Genomic DNA, 25,977 nt, shown 5'->3' with positions numbered 1-25,977 from the left:
GTCTCGTCTCTCTAGGAAGAGTTCAATTCCTATAACCTCACAACAAATTCTAGTGTTTAAATATTGTTCAGTTAAAAAAATTCCATTTCACTCTGGGTCTGAACATGTCTTGAACTTAGCTGATTATAGGAGGCTGTAGCAGAGAGAGACCCTGCATATCTGATGGGATATGAGGCAGGAAGTTTCCAGGTCTTTTTGTCCACTGGGGTGTCAAGTAGCATTGACTTAGTTCCATAATAGCCTTTTCCTTGCATTTCAGCTGACCGTGGCAAAAACAAAACTAGGAATACGTGACAATTGAGTCTAATTCAGGCTAGCTTGGCTGGTCATCATTTGTCCTGGGTTCCCTGATGCTCATGCTGTCTTAGTGTGACACAGATCCGGTTCCAGCTGATATTTAGGAAAACACGGAAAAGTAAACTGAAATAAAAGCAGCCTATTGTTCTTCTGGGTCTTACTCATGTGGCCATGGGAGATAAACCCTATTTATCAAGTAGTTAAAAGATATTCCTGAAACTGAACTAGGCACTTTGTATACGTTATGTAATTTGAACCTTTCTGAACGCTGTTAGGTAGTTTTTCTTGTCCCATAGGACAGATAAATAAACTGAGGACTCGGGAGGCTAAACCCTTTGTGGAAGTTTGCTCAGTTAAGGATGGTTTTAGAATTTCATTTCAGTATCTGAACTCTAGTTACACTCTCAACAGACTTGGCTCAACTCCCGTAGCTAGATGATTACATGTGGAATAAGAAGTGGCCATTTTACACCAGGGCTCTGTGAGGAAGTTAATTTTAGGACGCATCCTAGTTCACTGTGTGTGTGTGTGTGTGTGTGTGTGTGTGTGTGTGTGTGTGTGTGTAGGTGTATGGAAGCCAAGGGCGACTTTGGGTAGTGTTGGTCAAGCATCATCTACCTTGTTTTTGAGACAGGGTCTCTCGCTGTCCTGGGGCTTGGTGACTTATAGACTGAGTAGTTAGTGAGCCTCAGCCACCACGTTGTCTCCTCGTCTCCAGTTCTTGCATTATAAGCAAGCCCCACGAAACTTAGTTTTTTTCCTTTGTTTCTTTTTGCTTTCCAGACATGAGTTCTCAGAGATCAAATTAAGGTCCTCATTCTTTCATGGCAAGTCTTTCCTAACTGAGCTACAACCCAGCTCCCTAGTCTACTCTGGACATGGGCTTCTGGAATGTGATGCTATCATTCTTGGGACAGGAGAGAGTGGTCCCCCTCCTTCAAGTCTTTGAAGGCCCCCAAATCTCTGAGAACTAAAGAGATGGTTATAATCAAAGATCAGCAAGTGAAGAAAAAAAATGACTTTAAAATGAAGAAATAATAGCTGGTCAAAAAGTTTCAACCTGGATGGTTGTGGTGTAAAAACTTGGGTGTCTCATTCTTTCTGCTTCACGTCATCTTTTAGAGTGTCCTAGTCATGCTGTTAGCATTCTTTCCATGTTGAAAGATTATCCTCCATGGATGGGAAGTTTCCCAGCTTCCCTTCCCAGGCATTTCACAAGTTTTCTCATGCCCAAGTAGGAAGCAAGAGGGCGCCCAGGCATTTGCTGCTGAGGAAATCTGGGCTGTGCTTATTCATGCATATTTACAAGGTAATTAGTTGTCCATTCATTCATTAGTGTGTTTATAGGGCCACTTGCAAAGCCTCAATTGCGGCTTGGAGAGGAGAGACAGCCAAGGAGGGCCTCAGGGGAACACTTGGGTTAAACATCGTCACAGCTTGATGCTTGCAACCCACCAGTTATAGGCTCTAAACCAGAACTAGTTTAGTGACTCAGATGGGCCATGTCAGTCATCCAGAAGCAAGAGCTTTAATTGGCTTATTCATGTAGACGTTCATGTCCAGTGAAAAAAAATTTCAATATTTTCTTTTTATTCCTTTTCTCTCTCTTTTGTGCACCTGCATACATAGTTGTGCTGATATGTTCAGGTCCGTGTTTATGTGTGTACATTGAGGTCACAGGACAGCCTCTGATGTGGTTCCTCAGCCTGCATATGCCTTATTTATTTGCATATTAATTATTGAGGTAGAATTTCTCACTGATTAGGTTAGGCTGGCCGGCCAATGAGGCCAAGATTCACGTATCTCTACCTCCCTAGCTATGGGACTACAAATGCATAGCCTTATGCCTGGCTTTAAACATTTTTTATTTTTATCTTTTACCTGGGTTTTGGTGCTTGAACTCAGGTCACCACGCTTGCATGTCAAGCGCTTACTAATCCCACCCGTCTCATCTTTTTTCTTTAATTTTTCATATAGTCATATTAGTTTCTGGTGCCAAGTCCATGCATATTGATAGACACACAGAAATGGGTTAAATACCACCATGGCAAAGTATAGAATAATTTCAGAATTTTTTTCAACTTGTTTTTTTTCTCAAAACTGAGGTCATAAATCTGAAGGAGATGTCCCTGTGTTCACAGAGAAGAAAAAGATGGTATTTTGAGAGAGAAAGGAAATTTGGCAAGAGACTGGGCTATGCAGGAGTTCTCAGGAGTTCTGTTGGACTCAGTTGCTCTTCTGACTTGAAGTTGCTACTAAGTTTTGCAAAATTCCCATGTTGGAGTATATAAGCTGAAGATAATGAATGCTACTGTCTTTGTATACAGTTTGGTGTGAATCATTGTCCTTCTGGCCTCTGGTGACCTCTGAATAGCTGCTGGGTTCCAGCCCCAGGATTCTGAGAGTCAGCCACAGTTGTGGTGGCCATGCGGGGTGGCCTGGAAGGAGGCAGGTACTCCAGAGTTGCTCCTTTGCATTAACAATGAGCTCCTCCAGCATATCAAAGAGAGACAGTTTGTAGAACCTGTGCTTTTGAAAATCTGTCCCTACGTTAGATCTAAGAGAAAACATGTCTAGCTCTTCAAATCATCTCCACATTTCCAAATCCCCTCTGTACCTTTGTTTTTCCTGCTCCTGGGTCCTCCATCAAGTTCCTGCGGTTGCCTGCATGTTTCAATATTTAGTTCCTTCAGTCATTTCAAAATTACTTCAAACTCACCTTCTTCAGAAGCCTGCATTCAAACCAACCTCCTGGAAGAGTGGAGGGCACGAGTGTACCATTGCTTATAAAGTATGGAGTTCCTGCTGTCATCCTCTTCTGTAGAACATGTGCATTCTGGCCTGTTTCTAACTTTCCCATCATGAAGTCATGCATGTAAACCATACATGTGGTTCAGTGTTCTTTCTGTGTTTAGAGTTATAATTTGACCTAGTGTGCATCTATCACATGCATTTGTCTACCATCTATGTCATTCATCTGTCCTATATCATCTATTGTCTATTGCCCATTACGATGCATCATCATTATATATAGTCTGTGATTGTTCTGTCATCTATCTTTCATCTATCCCTGACCACTTATTTATTGTCTACAAATCTGTCAATTGTTTATCTCTATTTATCATCTACCTTTCGTCCATCATCTGTCTATATCATTTATTAGATATCTATCATTACCTATAAGCAGCTATTTATATATTTTGTCTGCCATCATTCTGTTCTCTAGTACATAGAGATCTGTTTCATATCTATCTAATTTCGAGCATATCAATCTAGCTATCTGTGGCTATCATCTTATCTATCCATGTTTGCTGTTTACTATGTCGGATATACAAATTCTCTGTTACATGGCTCTCTGTCACTATCTGTCTACCTTCTATCTGTCTATCTTCCATATGTATAATCCAATACCTGTCATGTCTCTCACCTGTCTTCCTATCATATCTCTCATTGATTTGTTGGTCTCTATAACCATTCATTCATACCTTGAACAGGTTACATATCTCAGGTCTCAGTTTCATCATTCATAAAATGGGATTGGTAAAAATGGCTCATGGTGCTGTGGAAAGATTGCCAATGTATGTACATGAACATATATATATGTATACACACACACATATATATAATATTTAGAATATTTCCTGCTGGGTAGGAAGACTCCATTATTAACCTTCATTTTCTTCATGACCTTTTCTTCTTGCTCCTTCTGTTTTCTCTTCATACTAGTAATGCCAAGTTTCCTCCCTGGGAACATTTCTCAAACTCCATCTTCAGTCAGGTTCCAGCCCTGGCAGGAACAGAGCAGTTCTGTGTCACCCTTTCCACGGCACATTTCTTCCCCGCCTGTGGGGGAGACGTATGGGTTCCTTCCATTTATACTTTCCACCTTGATTTCCTTCTTTCTTTACTGCTATGGCTTCAGGGACTTGCTGTTCAGGTTCCAAATGTCTGCAGCCCTCCACTCTGCTGGAACATGTGCTGGAAGCGCAGTGTTGAGTGGCTGGGCAGTCGGGGTGTCACGTCAGCCGCTGAAGGGACTAGAGAACAAGAAGAGGCTGTTGGTAGCCCACTACCTGATTCTGTATGGCCTGTCAACTTGGGATAATCTTTTTCCTTTTTTTTTATTGTGTTTGTGTGCGGTATGTGTTGTGGTATGTCAATATGTACATGGGGGGTTATATATGTGGGAGGAAGGCAATCAATTTTAGGTGTCTTTCATCAGAAGCCACCTTTTCCCTTTGATAGGGTCTCTCAGTAGCCGTGGGGCTCACCACTTAGGCTAGGCTGTCTGGCCAGTGAGCCCCAGGGATCTTGTCTGCATCTCTGGAAACTGGCTCTTTCTCCATGGGTACTGGGGATCAGGCTTCAATCCTAATGTTTCCAGGCAAACACTTTCGTGCTCATTCTCCAGCCCTTGCCAGATTGTTTCTAAGACAACTTTTATTTTTCTGTGTAGCCCAGGTTAGCTTCAAACTTGTGGTCCTCCTGCCTCAGTTTCCTTAGTGCTGGTAATATAGGTGTGTGCCACCAAGGAATGGCTTAAGTTTTAAATTCAAAATTTTAAAATAAATGAAGAATATTTTATAACACATGAAATTTGCTTACAATAATGCTATTCTCCATAAAGTTTTATGGGAACACAGCCACACTTCTCTGTTTACGTGTCAATGTGGTGTTCTCAAGTGTGGCACAGCTGAGTTGAATAGCTTGGACTGAGGCCATCTGGCCTGCAAACCCCAAGTATTTACTGTCTGCCTTTTTTACAGGATGTTTGCTGATTGCTGGCTTGGAATCGTGTTCTAAGTAATCTGCTCTACCTCGAAACATTAAGAATCTGAATGAGAAATGGGGCTTGAAAGCATTATCTGAAGAGTGCTGTCTTTTAAAACAGTTTTTAAACATTATTTTATGTGCATGGCTGCTTCATCTTCAGGTATGTTGGTGTACCACATGATGTGTGTGCAGTACCCTTCAAGGTCAGAAGAGGTCGTTTGACTTCCTGGATTGGAGTTACAGACAGTTGTGAGCCACCTTGTGGGTGCTGGGAATTGAACCCAGGTCCTCTGTGAGAGCAGCCAGTGCTCTTAGCCCAGGGGCCTTTTCTCCAGCCCCAGGAACACCACTTTTCCTGAGCTGTGGTTGCATGTTTTCAGTATTTCCTGGTCCTTGTTTGTGGCATCTGAAGTGTTTGATGGGCTGTGTATTAAGTTAGTTCACATTAAACTTCTGTGTCAATTGCCTGGTTTTGTGGACAACTGTGTAACCCGACATTGTCATCTTGGAGGACCAGGTTTCATAGGATTCGATTCCTTGTTGGTGGCAAAGGCTTTGTTTCTTTGTGAACCACAGCAGTTTCCCTTAGTTTCTTTCATGGATGTTTGAAACTGGGCCCTTTGTACTGAATATCTTCACACATCTTAAAACAGAGAAACTTTGGGCTTTTCAGCTCTGCACACAGAAGGAGCCCTGGCATTGTCTTTCGCTCAGCGTGATTGACTCATTCCTTAAATAAAACTCCATTCTTTGTTCTCAGGGCCCCACTAACTGCCATATTCAAATTATTTGTTCTTGTCTAACACGACTTCAGTCTGTGCCAGTTATTTTGCAATCTTACCAACAATTAAGCGCAATGTTTACAAAGTAAATTGACACCTATTCTAGAAAAATTCTGCAAAAACAAAGAAGGAAATCCAAATAACAGAGTGGGAGAAACATGCACTCCATCAGGGTGTCTTTTGTCTTGTATACATTGTGTTGCTGAAGACTTGCCCCGGAGGAGAACAGTGGATTCCTGCCATGTGAGGTAGGGGCTCTGCTGGCAGACAATTAGAAGCATAGATGTCACAAAAGGCCCAGTTCTCATTGGGGGCGGTGGGGGGGGTCACGCCTTTCTTGGGCCATAAGAGCTAGGGCAGGGAAGAGGCAGTGGTTTGGCAGTAGAGACTCACTTTGCACTGTAGGAACATTGTGATAAGATTCTAACCCGAGGCTCTATCAGATGGAGTCCTGAACTTCCACACATGGATAATGTAGCTATGTTAGGTTTGGGAAATTAAAACAGGGTGGGGATTTTGTTCTGCTGTTTTGGGATAGGGTTTCATGTAACTCAGACTGGTCTCAGAGTGTTTAGCCAAGGATAACCTTGAACTCCTAATCCTTCTGCCTTACCTCTGGAGTGCTGAGATCAAAGGGGTATGCCACTGCACCCAGTTTATTGAGTGCTGGGGACTGGCCCCAGAGCTTTGTGCATACTAGGAGAGTAATCCACCAACCCAGTTGCACCCCAACCCTTCATATTAAGGGGAAAAGCCTTTCTTCCATCTTCCTACTATAGACAGAGCACTTCACAAATCGGAAACTTTTCTAGCACTCATATAGTGCCTCAAATGTCAACTCAATACCAGGAAACTTGATTTTGTGTACAAAATTATTAAAAATATATACTTGCTTACAGGTGCCAGGTAAAAGGAATACATGTGGGATGTAAGTAAATGTCATGCTTAAATTTGATTATCAACTCCAAAATATGTCCCTATGTACATGCAAATATACACAAAGCATGCCAGACTGCCAAAGTTTGAGCCGATTTTGTCTCAAGCATTTTGAATGAGTGATACTCGGTCTGTAATGAGTGGAGCACACCCCCAACTCTCCCCACCTCCACCCCACCCCTGCAATTCTTGGAATGTGGATCAGAAGAGTACTCTCTTTCTACTGTAGACCCCAGTACTCACCTAGAACCTGTTCACCCTCAGCTACTTGCCCCTGTGTGGCAACCGGCATCAAACAATTCCACCGTGAGATGTTACGCAAACTTTGTTTTCTATATACATCCCTTTTGGCATATTAGAGTCATTTACTCACCTGTACACACACCCCTTACCTCAGCTCCCCAAGTGCTGGGATTATAAGAATGTGCTGGCACACTTAGACAAACAAATAAGCTTTTAAAATTGTCTGTAACAGATCTGTTTTTCCCCCACTAATCCTTACTTGCTGGTCATCAGTGAAAGAGAAGTCTAATTTGATTGAACAGCTTAACTCGTTTCTATGGGAAAGTTTCCCTTAGTTTATTCCTTTAGATTTCGTCCCTTGCTTATGCTCTTTTCCAAGAAGGTTTCTGAGTGTGCGTATGTGAGGTGTTTGAACTCACACTGATGGTGACAGGAGGAAACAGGTCATACATTTGGGGCAGTGTGTGGCTGTGAAATCACAAGGTTTTGAGCGGCTCGGATGTCAACGGGGCTTGAGGTTACTGCCATGAAAGTGCGGTCCCTTCTCTCTCATCTTGGCCAAGCCAGGGATCTCCCAGCTGCCCCGTTCTTCCCTAGCACTGACTCTGAGGATCCCCCCCCCCCCCCGCTTATTGTCTAGAGTTATAGGAAGGTAAACTGAGACACACTACCTCCTCTTGCCTACCTCCAGGCTGAGTTCTAGGCACCCCAACTTGGCACTTCGTTGCTGTTGAGAGTTTTATGAGACGGAAGCTCTTTCTTCACATTTGTTTCCCACTGAACCTGAGTGTCATCGTCGCCCCACCCCCCACCCCTCTCGGAGTTCCAGCCGGAGATGGAGGTCAGAGCATGCACGTCTCCCTGCCTGCTGTCCTGAAGTCTCCCTGGGGTACAAAGGGCGGGGTTTCTCTTTCTTCTAGGAAGTTTCCCTTCATCTAGCCTCCTCCATCGCAGCTGGGAGAACAAAATGGCTGCCAGGGCCCTGTTTCCTGGGAGGCAGACTGAAGATCACGTCGTTTACCCCTTTGCAGAAGGGTTTGGATTCTGCAGAGCTTTCGTCTACAGGGCTGAGGACTTTACCCATGGCGGGTGGTTGTGAGTCCTGCTTAGAGTGGGCAGGGAGCACCCTGGATTGCCAAGAACCACGGGTGGCCTCATTTTTTGCTGAGGACACAGAATGCTTCTGTCCTTGAATGTACTTTAGAGTCAAACACTCTGGAGCACAGGGAACATTAAGTACTCCTTTGTCAGATGATAACAACAAGACAGTTCTCTATCAAAGGAAATTATTGTGATTGAAGAAAAAGCCAGCCAATTCCTGGGGATTGGTCCTGGGGAAAAAAAAATCTCATTGTGTACTGAAATGAAATCAGGTTTGGGTGGATATCCAGGGCGTTGTGAAACACAAACTAGCCACGCAGCTTTGGCAAAGCAGTGATTGTGAGCTACTGAAGAGATGCATCCTGTGGTGGTGGGGACTTTGGGGACTGGAGAAAAGGTGACTCTTCGTTTTCCTTGTTTTCGCTTTCCTCCTTATCTTGGCTGCTTAATGCCATTTCTAGTTCTTAGTACAGCACAAAGTTGTATATAGTGATGACCTACTGTGTGCTGGATTCTGGGTAGGACATGGAGAGACCAAGATTAAGTGAGTCCTGTTCTGTCCAGACACTTGGTCAAGAGAGAGCTGCTTTATAGAAGCTGAACGTGAAGGAGTGTTATCTTTGGGCATAGAGGTAGGATGATGGCTCCTGATGTCTGTAGACATGGGGCACAGGGAAGGCAAAGGACAGGGAAATGCTAATACGTCTAGCTGGAAGGACCTGACACATATGTGGAGCATCTGTCTCAAATGCTTGCTTGGATCACAGTCTCCAAGATTAGGCTTAGGGTAACAGGATGATAGAGTCACAAGGTCATGTATGTATAGTGGGGTACCAGCAGGTATCTTTAGGATGAGGGCATCATTTATTATGGTGACTTGAGACACTCACAGTGATAGTCAGCAAAATTGTCCTAGGACATTTTATTTCCTTCTACTGTATATGTGGATTGCACAGGACATTTTCACCAAGATAACTTGACTTTTTCATTTATTGTAATTGCCTTGGCAAGGGCGTGCAAGGATTATCTGTCAGTCTGTCAGCTCCGTATGTACTCCAAGCCCCTTAGGAAGGCTCGGAAAATGTAACCCAAAGACTCCAGAGCATAGTCTCAGCTCACTGTCTACATAAACCTGACAATTGCTCTGCTTTTGTGAAGCCGGCCTGCTAAGCCTGGAAAACTAGAAACATTCACTGACCTCTGGAGCAGCTGTTCAGGGTTCTTCCTTTCCTCTTCCCGGGAGGGCTTTATCCTAGTGGTGGTCTCAGTGGTCTCGGAGGCTGGATTCATCGGGTTTTCATGACTGTGTCGGAATGCTTGATAAGAACACCTTAGGGGAGAAAAGTCTTCTGTATCTCACAGTTTCAGACCATGGTTGTCTGGACACCATGGCTTTTCACACATTTAGAGATATCATGGCAGAAGAGTGGGGGAGAAATCCAGGAAGCAGAGAGAGGGAGAGAGAGAGAGAGAGAGAGAGAGAGAGAGTAGGGGTGACACATATCATTTGAAAGTGCCTCCTCTGATTAGACCTCGATCCTGAATCTTGTTCAGTTATGGTCATCAAGGTCATTAGCACCCTCATGATCTAGTCACCTCTTAATGCTGCTGCCAGCTGAGGTAAAGCCTTCAGCACAAGAACTCTTGGGACCATTTTTATAGTAAAACCACAACAAACTAGTCTTCTAGCCCAGGTATCTGAGCTGCTGGCTTTCCCTAAGGACTAGGATTTAAACTCATCCAGTAGGTCAGTAAAACATCATAGGACATTTCTTAGTGTCCCTATGACTTCAGCGATCTCCCATCTATGCCTGACCTACTGCTCCCATGGTTGAGGTTAACTTACAAGATTTTGGCAAAACACACATGGCTTTTGCTTGTAGCTAAGGCTTGGATACATTTGGAACAGGAGGGAATTATTACTGGGAACATCTGTCAACTCCTTCTATAACTCATACTTTGTATTTTGCAAATGTCTTTCAAACTCATTGTGTCTTTTAGCTGACTGGAAGGTATATAAAGAGTCATTGGGGTTCTTTGAGTGTAGAGTATTATTCAAGCCCCATATAACCAATGTTTACCATGTATAAATTAAATTGGTGATATGTGGGGTTTTTTTGAAATGACATTTTCCCTAGGATATACCCATATAAATGATTTTATTGTTGTCCATAAAAATGACAGAAGATATAATCACATCAAAAATCATTTATTTCAGTAGGACACTAAAACTTCAACATAAAGTGAAGGTGGGAAAAACAAGATAATACTTTTCCGGAATAGTTTGGAGTACCATAAATATATTCACAACTTAGCAAATTCAGGTGAATTCAGACAACATTTAAACACTCATATTGAAAGCACTAGCTGTCAAGTGGTCAGTGCTAAAGATCTGGATGTGTCTCATCCCAGTGCACCATGGCTTTATGGGGTGGGGGCATCTCTCTGCCGTTGCTGAAAGAGGAACTAATAAGAGTTGGGAAATGAGCCAGGTGGTGGTGGCAGACACCTTTAATCCCAGCACTTGGGAGGCAGAGGCAGGCGGATCTCTGTGAGTTCCAGGCCAGTCTGGTCTACAGTGAGAATTCCAGGACAGGTTCCAAAGCAACACAGAGAAATTCTGATGCAAAACAACAACAAAGGAGTTGGAAAATGAAAATGTCATTCAGCCGGTGTGTCTAGGCTTCTGAGAAGGCTCGTGACCATGGTGACTATACGCTTAAGTACAAGAAAGAGCTCTTTGAGAAAAGACAAAGGGCCAGGCGGTGGTGGCACACACCTTTAATCCCAGCACTCGGGAGGTAGAGGCAGGCGGATCTCTGTGAGTTCCAGACCAGCCCAGTCTACAAGAGAAAAGACAAATAGCTTTGAAAAGCAGACAGCATTGGTTTGTTGGTTTGGGTCTTTGTCGTCTTTATCCCAGCACTTTCGGTTATAGGCATTCTAAGGTTCTTCCTTAGTGATAAATGGATCATGAACAGTGAAAGATTACAATCTGTTGTTGAAACATAATGCCATTGCCTTGATGATTGACATTCAGAGTTGAAAGTGAGTGGTAGTTCAGGCTTATGATGGTGTCTTAGTTTTATATAATTGTTACCAGATACCTGAGCAAATTGACTTAAAGGAGAAAGATTAATTTTGACTTGCTGTTTCAGAAATGCCAGCCCTGAACTGACTGGATTCATGACTTATGGGTCTGTGGGGAGGTAGAACATTGTAAAGAGGGGTTGTGGTAGCTCAGAGCTGCGCATCTGAGAGACAGGAAGGGCCTGGGGTCCATTCGTCATCTGCAAGGGCACGCCTTCGGTGACTTCCTTCCTCCAGCCAAGCTTGGTTGTCCCCTGATGCCTTCAATGAATCCATTGATGAAGTCAAAGCTTTCATGAGTTGTAGCAGACTTTCTTTACCTTTCTTTTGTGTATCTTATTTTCACTGCTTCTTGTGTCTGTCTGGTGGTCGCCTGGCTTCTGGTCCAGGCTGTGTCCCTCCCTTTCTCTCTCTTTTTCTTCTCCTTCCACTCTCTGGAGCCTAGATTTCTCTTCTTAGTCTCTGCCAGCCCTGTCTAGCTACTGGCCATTCAGCTTTTTATTAGACCAATCAGGTGCCTTAGGCAGGCAATGTGAAACAAATGCTACCCAATTAAACAAATGCAGCACGAACAATTTAACACATCTTTACATTGTTAACAAAGGCAACAGAAACAAATGCAACATACCTTCACATAGTCAAAGGAATATTCCATAGTATAAACAAATGTAACACACCTTTGGATAGTTAATACACACAACAATGAGCCAGTCTATGTCAAAAGTCCCCTGGCTTGTCAACCCAGTGTTTAACACATGACCTTTGGGGGAGAGCACCTCCCAGCTAAACCATGATAGGAGGTGTCAAATCACCCAGGTGAAGCTAGATCCCACCATTGTTTCAGGTTGTGCCTACTCATGTGACCCATCCCTCATGGATGACAGACATCTGTCCACTCTTTATTCTGATCTCTCAGAAAGTTCTGTCTTGACACTGGCTCCGATAGAGGCAGAAAAATAGACTTGTGAACCACAAAAAGAGTTTCATGTTTCTGCACTGATGTGACCACTCAGTGCTTCTCATGTTTCATTGGCTAAACTCACTCATGGCCACTTCAGAGAAAAAGCCGATGGAGCAATGTGATCCTCTTCCCCGCCTGGAATGTGTCTTGAACATCTGCCAGTAGCTCCACTGATGACTGCAGGCATACTTGAAAACCATTTGTTCTCCCTTGCTTTAAGGTCCACCCCATTTAAATACCACCCCCCTCAAACCAACTTGCCAGATGACCCATTTTGTGTTTAGGAATCTCACTCTGAATTGGTTGAGCTCCCACCCATTCATCCCATGTTTTCTGCAGTGAACACTATGTTAAGTGACATCCTCCAGTTACTTGCTGTCTACACAAACATGCAGTTGTCCAGTGAGTACTGCTATGGGGATGGGTAAATGTGGAATGGGAGTGGTGGAGTACATACCCCAGAATCTGCTTTGGGGACACCTCAGACAGCTCCCTATCCTGAAGGGAAGTTTCTTGTGTTGTGCACTTTCTCGGTCTCCCTCTTCGGTTCTCATCTTCAAGTGAAGCCTTTCATGTACTCAAAATCAATACTATTCTACTCTGTTTCCTTTCCCATGTACGGGGAGTGCATTTCTTTTCATTTCCATGGGTCCATTTTGTCTTCTTTCATGTTCCTTTTCAATTCCACTTTGCTCCTAGCTTAGATATAGAAAAAGCAGTAACCCAGGAAGTAAGGTCAAAGTCAGCCTTGAGCATTTTAAGGGAATGAAGGAAATGCAAACACAGCTTCTTGAGAGCCCCGAGGGAATCTGCCCTTGACTCAGAAGGGAGGCTGTCCTGAATCCATTGAGGGTTCTGCCTTCACTCTGTGTCTCTTCTAGGTGCCCCCTACAAAGATAAAGGGACCCCTGGCTCACTCCCACTTCTGCACCTTACATGTGACACAGGTGGGGACACCTTGACTTAAGGCTTTGCTAGCACAGACTCCTGGTTTGTTTGGGTTTTCATGGGTGGAGAGTCAACTTAGAGGCATGCCTTTACCATAGGAAAAACATGTCCAGTCATTTCTGAGGGTGCCTTTCCTTCATGGTTCCTCTCCTTCCAGTCTTTACCTGTTCTCTCCCTGTGGTATGCAGAGTCCAGCTTGGAGGGGTTTGCTTAATCATTGAATGTGGCAGAACTCACTGTGGGGGCGCCTCCTTCCTCATAGCTGATGTGCCCTTTCTTCAGTTGAGAAGCCTGCTGGTGTCACTGCTGGCCCTCCCTCAACAGAGCTTTAACTCTGCGCTTCTTTATCTTGGGAGTGGTCTTCAATCCAGGAGCTCTTGCTGTTGTAATTTATTGAAAAATGCCTTGAAGAGAAGTCACACCATGCAACAAGACTCACATAGGTCTTAGAACAGGAGAGAGAAGGGGCAGAGGAGACAGAGAGGGGAGCAGAGGCCAGTTCTTGGGGATAAGAGTGTTAGAAGAGAAAGAGAGAGAGGGTGAGAAGAGAAAGAGATGGGAGGTGGTCAAGGCCCACCTTTTATAAGGGAACGTAGTGAATATACCAGGAGGTGCTCTCTAGTGGCTGCAGCTGAGGACATATCCTGTCAGGACCCCGAGGACAGGCCAGTGGTGATGCCTGAATGCTAACAGTTGCCATTTCCTCATGCTTCAGGGCAAGGCCTACCTGCACATCAGACACACATCAGACAGTTCACTCTGAGTGCTCCAATTTTCCTTCTTTACCAGCCAAGGTGCTATCTGGCCCTTCTGTTGCTGTATCTCACTTTGTTCAGAAGCTCAGGGAGGAGCAGACATCTTATCAGTCCTGAGATTACAATGAAGTACCAGAGAGTGAGTGTCAATAGCACTGTAGCAATGAGGGGCCAGAGGGGCCAGAGAGGCCACTCCAAGCATTCTAAAGTGGTCTCAGAGGTTCATTAACTGTAGAGGCTAACCTTGATGAAGGCCCCCCTAATGAGCTTTTCTGGAGACTCACTTTGGATCTCCTTCTGCCATCTGTTTAAGGCATGGTGGCACCCCAGGGCACATCTGGGTATCTTTGTGCAATTTCTGTTCTTTGTTCTAGAGCACAACACAACCTTCATACTCTTTGTGGGGATTGAAGGGACTAATTGGGAATGCATCTATAGGTTCTTATCTTTCTGTATGGCTTCTATTTAAAATCCTATATACTCCATGCAATGTGGTTCTTGATGGGCTGTTGGTGTTCAGTGTTTGGGGGCGGCACTGCATAATTTTATATTCCATCTCCTTAAGACCCTGAGTTGCTTTGGAAAAGGAACCAGACTTTGTGTTTCTTTTCTCTCACTTGTAAAGAACTGCTTACTGGTTTTCTATAAATGTTAGAAAAAATGACTATAAAGCCACACAGAACTGCTATATTAGTGAGAACTTCTGACTGTTACACTGGAGCAGGAGGACTCATGGCCCGTTGTGTTTTCTATGTGTAAGTCTATTTTTGACGTCTGCTTAGCTCATGGCATGCTAAGTTTGTGTATTGAACACCATCTGTCCTACTGCAACTGTCACCCCCAGTCTCTAACACTTACAGTCTGACCTAGCATGGAGAGAATTTGTGAACAAAATGGTTTAGAAAAAGTTCTCAAAGGAATGGCCTACTTTCTAGGCATTCAATTACATATTCCATGTATTATGCTGGCAGGTGAGCAAACACGAAAGAAAACAAAAGAACTCAAATATCAAAACAACACTGGATAAAAGCTTAAGAAGGACCTTGGTTCAAATTAGCTTATAGGCCAGAAGTTAAATATCAAGAGACAATTATCTTCTGGGCATGGTGCTGGGTGCCTGCAATCCTAGCACTTGGTCAAGGAAGATACAGGCAGGAGGCTAAGGAATTTGGAGCCAGCCTGGACTACATAGTGATACTCAGTCTCATAAAATACCGACATCAGCAGCAGCAGCAACAACAACAAAACTCTGCTTCCTGAATGAGTTGTGTTTTCATTTTCACCCTGTGAGGATTTGTTTTTTTTTTTTAAATAACTCGACACACCCTAGAGTCATCTGAGAAGACAGAACCTCAATTGAGACAAAGCCTTCATTAACTTGGTTTGTAGGCAAGCCTGTGGAACATTTTCTTGATTAATGACTAGCATGGGAGGCCCCTGTTGATGGAGCCCACTGGGCAGGTGGTCCTGAGTTGTATAAAACTTGAGCCGAGTGAGCCATGAGGAAGGAGCTAGTGAACAGCATCCCTCCACGGTCTTTGCTTCCGTTCCTGCCTCCAGCTTCCTGCCCTGCTTGAGTTCCTGCTTCAGCTTTCCTCATGGATGGGGACTAGCTATTATAAGTCAAAGAAACCCTTCCTCCCCTTGTTGCTTTCGGTCATGATCACTGCAATACAAAGCAAACTAGGATGACTCTTCTGTTCATGGCTGCATAATCTTAAGGAATGGATAACTATAGGGTCCTGATGCCCATTGCCTTGAGCTCTTCATGGGTTAGGATTTTTTTTTTGAAATAGAACTGTATTTTGTTTATTGGGAACTTTGTAAGGGGGAGGCTGGGCAAGTTAGGAAACAGAAACAGATACAGCGAGCTAACACAACTATTTCAAGGATCCAAGAGAAGCAGACAAAATTACAGACAGCTGAAGGCCAACTTCGGTCACAGGAAGACAAATGGATTCCTGGTGGTGGGTGTTTGGGCTAGGTATTTTCACCTTTTTGGTGTCTTAGTCCAGAAATTAAAGGTTCCTACAGGTTGAAAAATAGCAAGGAAACTTTATTCAAAAGCAAAGCAATAGCACAGACGAGAAAAATGCAGCCAGTGAGCAGTGGGCCACTTAAGAATTTACTCCAGGCCTTGTCCTTATTTGGGGCTTCCTATTATGGGATTTAGGAGAGGGAGTTTGGCTACTAAGGGGAGTGGCACAAGCGGGTCTCTGTTTTGATTGCTAGACTTCAGTCAGGGAAGCCTCTACTGTACATGTCCTCACCCACAGTGTATCTGGTTTTAATAACATACCCTACTGTGTATGTACCTGAAATCAGTCCAGGCCAGATTGGCCTATTGCCTGTACTTTCTGGATATGTTCAAGGATGAGTTTGAATGGAAATGGGGGCAGGGGTGTCACCATAGGTTAAGAATGAGTAACTCAGTCCGTTGTTGGAAGTGGGGGCATACATGCAGCTCCATGCAAGTGTGTGTGGGGGTCCTCAGGTTGCTATGTGCATTGTGAAGGGAGGAGTGGATGGGGAGGGTCCTTGGTTGTCAAGTTCATTATTAAGCTAGGAGTGTATGCATAGCCCAAGTTAAGTAATGTTCCATATTGCTAAACTATTCCCTGTGGTGGTCAGCCTCAAATTGATGTCAAAATGCCCATCTCTGTGCCTCAAGGAAGGCCCTTTTATAATAAAACTTCCTTCTTCCCATTTCCTCATCTATCCCCCTTACCCCATGGATGTAAGGAGCAATGAGCTAAAAAGAATCATTCTTGGTGGGATATTTTTACAGTAGAAACTTGTTGGATTGCCAATTATTTTATAATTAGGTGTTAGATTAAGTGTGTGAAGGGAAGTAAGTCAAGGGATGAATTTGCAAAGGGCTTGTAGCATCTACACAGGGTGCTGAGAAAGCAGCACCCGGGAATGTTAATGGGCACCCTGGAGACAAGTCTCCCGGGGCCTCACATACTCCGTCTTCCCAAACTACCTCCTTCCAGCTGTCACTTCACCCATTCCCATCTGTTTCTTATGCTCTAATAAACGATAGCACTAATTTATTTAGCACCTTTCATCAGAGACCCCCAGGGCCACTCTAGCTCTGTAGGGATCCACAGCCAAAGTGTGATGACTTTAGAGTGGACACATGGCCTGCTGTTTCTGGATGTCAGTACCAGACTCTGAAGTAGGGCTTTGCCTTCAGGGAGGCACACCATCAATGGTGTGATTTTTCTGTTGCCCTTTTCAAATCCCTTTAGCCTTGAGAATGGAAAATACGACCCATTTCTCCAGGGCTGTGAATACCGTGGGAGTTGCTTGCCATGAAGAGGCTAGAGTGTTTGTAGATATTTTGTGGTTGCTTCTGTAAATGTTTATTGGATTTCCCTTGGGTCTTTTGAACGTGTCCAAAGGGAAGGAGGAGTATGCTACATTCATTTTCTTTTCCTCTTTCCCTTCTTTGATGCAGAAGATGAACTCTGGGCCTTGTACATGCCAGGCAAGAACACCCATGCAGAGCTATATCCTTAGACCTTTTTGAACATTTTATTTATTTTATTTTATTTTGAGACAGGGTTTCTCTGTGTAGCCCTGGCTGTCCTGGAACTCACTTTGTAGACCATGCTGGCCTCGAACTCAGAGATCTGCCTGCCTCTGTTTCCTGAGTGCCAGGATGATCATTTTACTTGAGACAGGGTTTCACTACATTGCCCAGGCTAGATTTGAACTTGCTCTGTAATCCAGGGAGTTCTTCAATCTTCCATTCTCTTTCCTTAGACTTCCTAGTAGCTGGGATTACAGAATTGTACTATCTGGCCTGGTTTGTAATATTTTGTATTATTGAGGGTATTGTTAAACTCTGAGCTAGTCACTTGTGACTTCTTTGGTGCTTAGAAGCCTGGGGAGACCTGGGAGCAGGAAGATCAAATTGGCTGCCTTGACTGTAACCAATTGCTTTCAGACTTTGACTTTGTAGGCGGCTACTCATTTGAATATTGCTCCAATTCAGGAAAGGGCATCTTTTTCAATATTTAAGAGAACTTTGCCATACAGAATTCAGACTACAGCAAGACAGTTGACTCAAGAAGTTAAGAACATGCATTGATTTCTTATAAACCAACACTTTGAATTTAGAGTTTTTGAGCCAAGTGCAATTTGTTGATGTTGACAATTTGTTGAATACCAGAGAAGCAAATGCCAGAAGCTTTACGCAACAAGCCAGGGAATCCCAGAAATGAGATAAGGAATATGAGCAAAGCCCACAGGTTTGAATCAGAGGGATTGGAAAGGTAGTGGGGTGAGGATTCACTCCCAGGTACCAGCAGGTTTCTAGCTTGCCATGGCCGATCCTTTTCTCTAATGACAATTGTGAAGTCATTTTGAAAGGAAACACTTTGTGACATTGTTCTGGAGGGTATCAGAAAGAAAGCATAGGCTCTATAGTCTTCAGGGATGAGTTGTTTAAGGTATGCTTTCCTTATCTCTGCTTGACGAGACATTGAGAGAGACAGTAAAGCTGAGAGGCACCATGTGAGCTCTTCTTTTCTCGAAGATTCCCAGGGCATGAAAAAGAGTGACAGATGCTGATATATCTCACAGGCTCAGCTTTTATTCCATATTTCCTAAGTTGGTCATTGTTTCATGTTTTCTGTTCATTTCTTGCCCAGGAGCTCTGTGTCATTCTTTCCCAGGAAGTGATTTTGGGAGAAGTCAATGTACCATCACATTTTTGGGAGCACATGTACCGTGAATGGTTGCTTTTCATATCATGTGATTTCTATGATGCCATCAGAATTCCCTGGCATGACTTATCCCTCCCCTTCCATGACTCTTTCCAGTCAGTGGGGCCACCAGATGACATGCTCATTCTTTCCCAGGTTCTGGAGGCAGCGGTTGGTACTAGCTCCTTTCTCCTCTTGCCCCATCAATTGCAAACCCCTGTCAGCCTCTTGTTTGTTTTTCATCCTCTTTATATGGGACAACAGCATGCTTCTGTGGAGAAAGCTTAGTGGTAAAGACTTTCAGGTTTGCACTCAGACAAATCTCTGTCAAGCAACAGCAGCCCCAGAGGGTCCAGAAGGGAAGGGGTCTCCCTTGTCCCAGCATGACTTTAGTGTAACAAGTAGGCAGAATCGGTCCTGGAGGCCTATGCTTATCAACCCCTTGTTTAGAATCTCTTAGGAATCGACACTATTCTTGGAGTTCAAGCCCCTGTCCCTGTTTAGTGCCTTATTGTGACAAGCTATGTCCCTACCATCTGTCATCGATGTTACCTTAAAGACCATGAACCCAGGACTGTACCATGTCTGTGTCACTTCCCTGTGGAGTTCGTCTTTCCTTTACGGTTTCATTGCCTGCATCTCCTCCCTCTTGTCTCAAGTCATGAAGCCCTAGCTTGAAGCAAGACCTTAACGCACTGAGCGTTTTCCTGACAACCTGGATTTGGCAAAACCTCCTCATTTATGGGTGCTCAGCTATGTGGGCCTTATAGCTTTTGGCTCAAAGTGTCGTGTGTAACTTTATGACTCTTTAGTTATTGTGTGTTCCTTTTACTAGGTACCTGGCTCTTTAAGGATGGCTTTGCATAGAGCCCAGACCCTGTTGTACTGGAAGTGCTCTGTATAAATTTGCCAAAAGAATGAGTGCATGAACTAACAGTGTGGGATTGAAATTCATTCATTCACCCATCCATGACCCAGTGTTCTGTTGAAGAGCTGGCACAAGGTTTCTCACTAAAGTAAAGGATAAAAATTAAGGATTGACTGTGTTTCACGGTATCTACAAGAGCTGTGATGCCCAGCTGTATATCTCCTATGGAGATGTGTCTTGCCACATCCATGCACTTTAATCCAAATGTTTGATTTCTTTTCAAATTGAATTTAGCTACAACTTCCAGGTGCAGACTTTACAATAAATGCCAGTCAGGGATTCTTTTCTACTTGGGGGGCCTTTAATATCTGTGCAGAACAGAACTCAACTGGACATGAACACCCAAGAGTCAAGCATTCTAACTTTCTTTAGTTTCTTTTTTTTTAATTAAAAAAAAAAAGCTAGCAAAGGGAGTCTTTTCAAGGACAGCCAACCTGAGAAAAGCTACCAAGTGGAAAATTCTGAGTTAAGATGCAATTGTGTTATTAATTGTGTTTTAGGGCCTTTTACAAAAGTCATAACATGGTGAATTTGAGATGAATAGTGGCTTTTCCTTTGAAAGTGGAACTTGGTGGCTGGCAGAAGCCTAATATAACTGAACTATCTTGAGTTTCTGGGCTTTTAGGGAAGAAAGCTCTAGCCCAGGGTGATGAGGTGAATAGAGATTAGAGCCCCAATTCTGGGATCTCATCCCCAGAAAGAAAAATAAAACCCAAATGAAAACTGCATTAAAGGGAATGAGAAGTACGTGCTTGAAGGTCACAGGGAGAATAGAAAAGTCTCACCTGGGCTGGCACTGGGGTCAGTGTACACATTTTGGTGACAATGAAGATGTGTGAAGGGCCAGGCACAGAATCTTGCTGGAAGGAAAACGGGGAGGGGGAAGAATGATTCCCAGGGAAAGGGCCACCAAGCATCTGGGTCAGGTGTGGGAGGTTTTTTTTTTAACATTTATTTTTTCAGAATTTAATACACAAGTACTATATTTACATTATTTCACCATTACTTCCCTTTTCTAACTATTCCTGTGCTCTTCACTCCCTTTCAACTTTGACCTCTCTGTCTTTAATTATTGTTAAACAGGCACACACACGTATATATAAACACATATGTTGCTCATATGTATATGTATGCAAGGCTGATGACTTGGGATTGAATAACCCATTGGGGGTTGGTCTCTGGAGATCATGGATTCTTATTCTCTTAGCAACCATTAATTGCATTGCCTCTCCTCATCTAGGGGTGAGGTCTTGTGAAATTTCCCCTATCCATGTTTTGAGATGTACCTAGGAATTTTAGGATGTACAGTGATTTTAGAAGTACATAAACTGTACCTTTGCAAAAGTCACCCTGTGTGTCTACTTCAGACAAGCGTCTCTTTGACTTCCCATAGAGGTCAGCACCCTGACAACTGTCTTCTGTATTATGTATTAGTCGGAGTTCTCTAGAGGACTAGAACTGATGGAGTGAATATACACATGGTTTATCAGAGGGCCTTACATGCTATGGTCCAGCTAGCCCAGCAATAGCTGTCTCCCAATGGAAAGGCCAGGAATCCTATAGTTGTTCAGTCTGAGAGGTTGGATGTATCAGCTGGTCTTAAGCCTACATTGGAATCTTGAAGACGCTGGTTCTAATAATAGTGAAAGAATGCCTCTTCCCTGACTTTTTATATGAGCTGCCACAAGAAGATGTGACCAAGATTTAGGGTGGGAGTTCCCATCTCAAATGATCCAGTCAAGAAAATCCCACATAGGAGTGCCTAACTTCTTGGGTTTTAGTTGACTCCAGATGCAGTCAAGTATTATAGCCGTTATACATTCTCTGTCTTCTATGTCTGTCATGTACAGTTGGAGGGATGGGTGTTCATGCTCACCATGTCTCTAAAATTGCACACAGGTATTTTGACAGAGGCTAAATAAAAGTTTTCCAACTAGTGTTCCTCAAACCTCTGACCATTCAGAGCTGACACAGGGCCTAGACAGGGTACAGTTTTCAATTTTTCATACCCAACACACTAGGGATGTGTTGAGCTGATTAAATACCCCAACTTGTCATGCCAGCTGTGATGGCTAAGAAGAATTCCCATGGTATGGCTAAGAAGATTTCCCATGTTATAGCTAAGGGGGTTCTGTGGCTCAAAGAGTTTGTGATTTGCCTAAGACCTCTCAGCGGAGTTGCAGAGGCCTTGGAAGGGTTAATGGTGAATTTCCCCCAGTTCCCTGGTCCCTTTAGAACTGGCATCAGAGGCAGTCAAATATGCTGCTGACCATATTTCTGGAGTAGCTTTTATGTCAACCATAGGGAAGAACCATGCTGAGTTCACTACTCTGAGGATTGGTGGTCCATGAAGGAGGGCTCTGGAGGGACTGTGTATTTCATTTGTTAAAACTAGCTCTGCTTCTTCCCTTGTCTCTGGTGTAATTAGGATTTTGGATGCAGAGTGTTTGCACTTGAACCAGTTTTTCTACTTATGTGTCTCTGGCCTGGTAAGCTCATTAGACTCACCACCATCACTGCCAAGGAGGATGGTAAGAGTAGCTGCCTCTACAGTGAATCACAAGGACAAAAATGAGGTAATAAAAGGGAACTATGGAATCCCCAATGACTAGGACACTGAGCTCAGTTTGTTCCTTTGACCAAGTCGCTCTCTGGCCATGCCAGTGTCTTTAGTAGTGTAACATAGCTCTCTTTAGCATCAGAAATATCAGTGTGGTTCATGGTCTAGTTAGTTGCCACAGTTTAACAAAGTACTCTCAATCTTGGTGGCTTAACAGTATGAGTTTTAAAATCATGTGTAATGATGATAAAGGTGTCAACAGGTTAAGCAGGGAAATCCTTGCTTGAAATCTCAGTGGACATAACTAGATGCTAGCTGGGGCTGAAGCAGTGTGTGACTTTGACTGGATTGGCTGAGGACTTGAAACCACATCTTGACTCTGCCCCCCCAGGAGCTCTAAGAGGGACTCTCTCATGAGTGTGTACTCCCAGAAGTTATGACATTTGTTAAGAGTCCTACTGGTTCTGATGCTGTGTCCTTTCTGCTCTGTTTTCACCAGCCGGGGCACTTACAGGGCCACAAGGGTTGAAGGAAAAGAAGGAACCCATGCCAATGACTGTTCTTAGAAATCTCTTCTCATTGCTTCCATTTATAAGGGTTAGGATTGGTAGGTACAACCTGCCTCTTCAACCTCTTGGGTTCCAGGGTTAGAGTACACATTAGTCTAAGGTTATGTACAGAGAACCCAAGACTTAAATTTTGTGAACCAGGAAGATTTTCTGGTAGGATGAAGTCCTTAGGGAAAAAATAACTTAGTGTTCTGGAAGCCCAGGAGAGGGGATGGCTGTACAAGCATGAAGACCTGAGTTTGGAACGCCCAGACCTACCCAAAACAAAGCAACAAGAAAAACCCAACAACTTGGTCTGGCCACATATGCCTGTAACACCAGAAGTGGGGATAGGGGTAGGGATGGGGGTTGGAGACAGGAAGATGGCTGGTGCTTGGTGACCAACCAACTTAGCTGGAAAAAAATGAGCTTTGGGTTCAGTGAGAGACGGTGTCTCAACGAAATAAGGAAGAGAGTGATAGAGAAAGACTCAACGTCATCTTCTGGCCTTCCCAAGTATGTGCATAGATGTATTGACCTGCATACATGTACACATGAGAGAGAGAGACAGAGACAGAACCAGACAGACAGAGAGACAGACAGACAGACAGAGAAAGAGAGAGAGAGAGAGAGAGAGAGAGAGAGAGAGAGAGAGAGAGAGAGAGAGAGAGAGAGTTTGTCTAACAATGATTCTCAAAGGATGACTTTTGTCTTCAGGACACTTGGCCATGACTGTAGTAGTTTTTGGTTGTTATAACTGGAGACAGTGTTATTTAAATTAGCATTTAGTTGATAGGAGTGGGGGCTGCTACTATGCATCCTACAGCAAAAACAAAAAATCCTTCTCCCTATCTGTTCATATTTGAAATACCCAGCTCAAAGTGTTTCCAGAACTGAGGCTGAGAAATCTGCTTCCTGACTCACCTACTGTTATCACTGGGAGACTATTTTCCCAAGCCATGCCATGGAAAGGAACTCCCAGCTCCCGCCACTCTGCCATTGGCAATCCACAGTATGACATGACAGCTCCCCGGCATGCCATTTGTCTTGTTGGCAGACACAGGGAGCACCCAGTTATGTGGGTGACTTGCTGGGGCATGGAGAGCAGCTCCCTTGCAATCAAGACTTACAGTTCATGATTATTTCATTGAGTCTACCCCATGTGGCTTGAATGTGTTAATCACTGTCAGAGCTCAAGTCAGGTTTCTTTAGTCATTTGTTATTTGTCGTTGTTTATCTCAATGAAATCTTAGCATCTCCTGAACGTTGCTGAATAACCAGTTTCCAGCTCTTGTCTTTCTGGTAGATAAAGACCCAAACTGTGAGCAGTTAAAGTGGGAAAACAAATCCAGAGCGCACCTTGGGAAGGGCAGTGGAGACATGAGCAGTTGGACATAGTGCAGCTCTCTGCATGCCTTCCCTTTGAGGCACTTGAGTGTTAACTGCCCTTCACTGCTCCAGCAGGGACCCTGCTCGCTGGGACTGCTGCTCAGGTATGGACATCTGCTCCTTTAGTGCTTGATAAAATAGCTGATTGCAAGGGGTATCTGCCCCCTTGACAGTTCCTTAGGCTCAGCTTTGCAGGCGTTTTTACTGCACCTAGTGTCAGGGCGTTGGCAAGAGAATCTCTTGGGCATGGCATGAAATATACTCACTGTGGGACAATGGGACAAGGTAGGAGGGTGCTGATCTAATGTACGTTCACCTTATGAAAATTTCCTAGCCATGAACTCCCATGGAAAATCAAATCTACGTACTATTTTCTGTTTGGTCTCTGGCCACCAGACGTGTTAGTTATGTTCCATCTATCTGTCTGTCTGTCTGTCTATCTATCTATCTATCTATCTCCAGGCCTTACATATATATGTATATGTATATATATATGCACTAAATATATATATACACACATATATGTATATATTGTGCTTGTATGTTTGTGTCTGCAGTAATATCTCTGCTATACCATAAACAGTTGCAAATGATAAAAATAAATCCCTATTTGTTAATGTTACGATGTAGCCGCATCCCAGAGATCTACAAAGAATGATTTATAGACTACAGGATCTGAAGCCTGACCCATTTGGGTCTCAGAAAGCACTTAAAAAATAAATTTACCCTGGCCTCTCTCACCCCATTTCAAAAAGGGTGACAAAGATGAAGTAATTTATAAGTCACACTTTTATTAATGCTTTTAACTTTCATACATTTGGCTTTGTTGGCCTCCCTGTGGCATTAGTGCAGGCCCGGGTTGAATGGTAACCTTTGGCACGTTGAGGGGGGTTTGGTACAAATGATCAACTCATAAATAGGTGCTGGGCTCTGCATTATCCTGCCATAAATTCACAGGGCCCTTCAAGTACATCAAGTAAGAGTGAGGTGAACTTGGCGTTCTGCTCTGAGTGTACATTCTCGCATGGGGCTAATGAGTATGTGGCCAAAAGGTTTGCAGAGCCATGTCCAGTGATTTGTAACAGGACATGGCCTCTTGTTGGGAGGGACAAGATGTGCTGTGTAATATAAGAGTCACAGGAACTGGGCCTGTTTGCAAGGGAACTAAATGGATGCTCCCAAGTTATCTGAATGCCTTTGCAGACAGAACGAGAAAATGATGAATTGATTTGAGCTTCAAAATTTACCTGTCAGGCTGATTTTTTTAAAGATTGACCATGAAAAGGTGTCTGTAACATGAAAAGGTAAGAAATTGAGAAAGCTGAAAGATAATAATAGCCACCTATTTATTTGAAGTCTTTCAGAAGGAGTCTGGTGAGGTTTGTAGGATTGGTACTAGCAGAAGATGGGCTGTCAGGACAGGGTACTGCTGAGATGCAGACATGGCTGCCTTGCCCACTATCCGAGTCAATGGATTGCTTCAATGGGGCTGAAATAACTGGTTCTCCCAAAATTGCACTAGATCGGGTTTAGAGTAGGAGACTTTGATGCATGCCTTTCCCTGTCACTGCATATTTGTGAGCTTCATGCAGAGTCATCGGCCATGCTGTGACCCGGGCTCAGAGCCTTGCGTGGTTGAAGAGCTTCTTCCATCTTCATCTTCAAACACAGGTACCACAAGCCATGGTGTTAGTCCCTCCATTGTCTCATTTGCTATTATCCTTACATCAAGTCCTGCAGTTCCTGGGCCACCACGGCCTTCAGTATCTCCTGCCAGGAATGAAAACAAAAACAAAACAAAACAAAGCAAAGCAAAACATCTCTGCAAAGCAATCAGCAGCTTGGCTGCCTTTCACTCTGCTTTGGTCACAGGCCTTCCCGAAATGCTTCAACAGTGGCTGACTGGTGGCAGAATCAAGTCCAGTCTTCCAGCTCTATATGTCAGTGTTCA

This window comes from Mesocricetus auratus, unplaced genomic scaffold, assembly GCF_017639785.1.
Source record: "Mesocricetus auratus isolate SY011 unplaced genomic scaffold, BCM_Maur_2.0 Super-Scaffold_6723, whole genome shotgun sequence".
Classification (NCBI taxonomy): Eukaryota; Metazoa; Chordata; class Mammalia; order Rodentia; family Cricetidae; genus Mesocricetus; species Mesocricetus auratus.
This window is presented reverse-complemented; position numbering follows the sequence as displayed.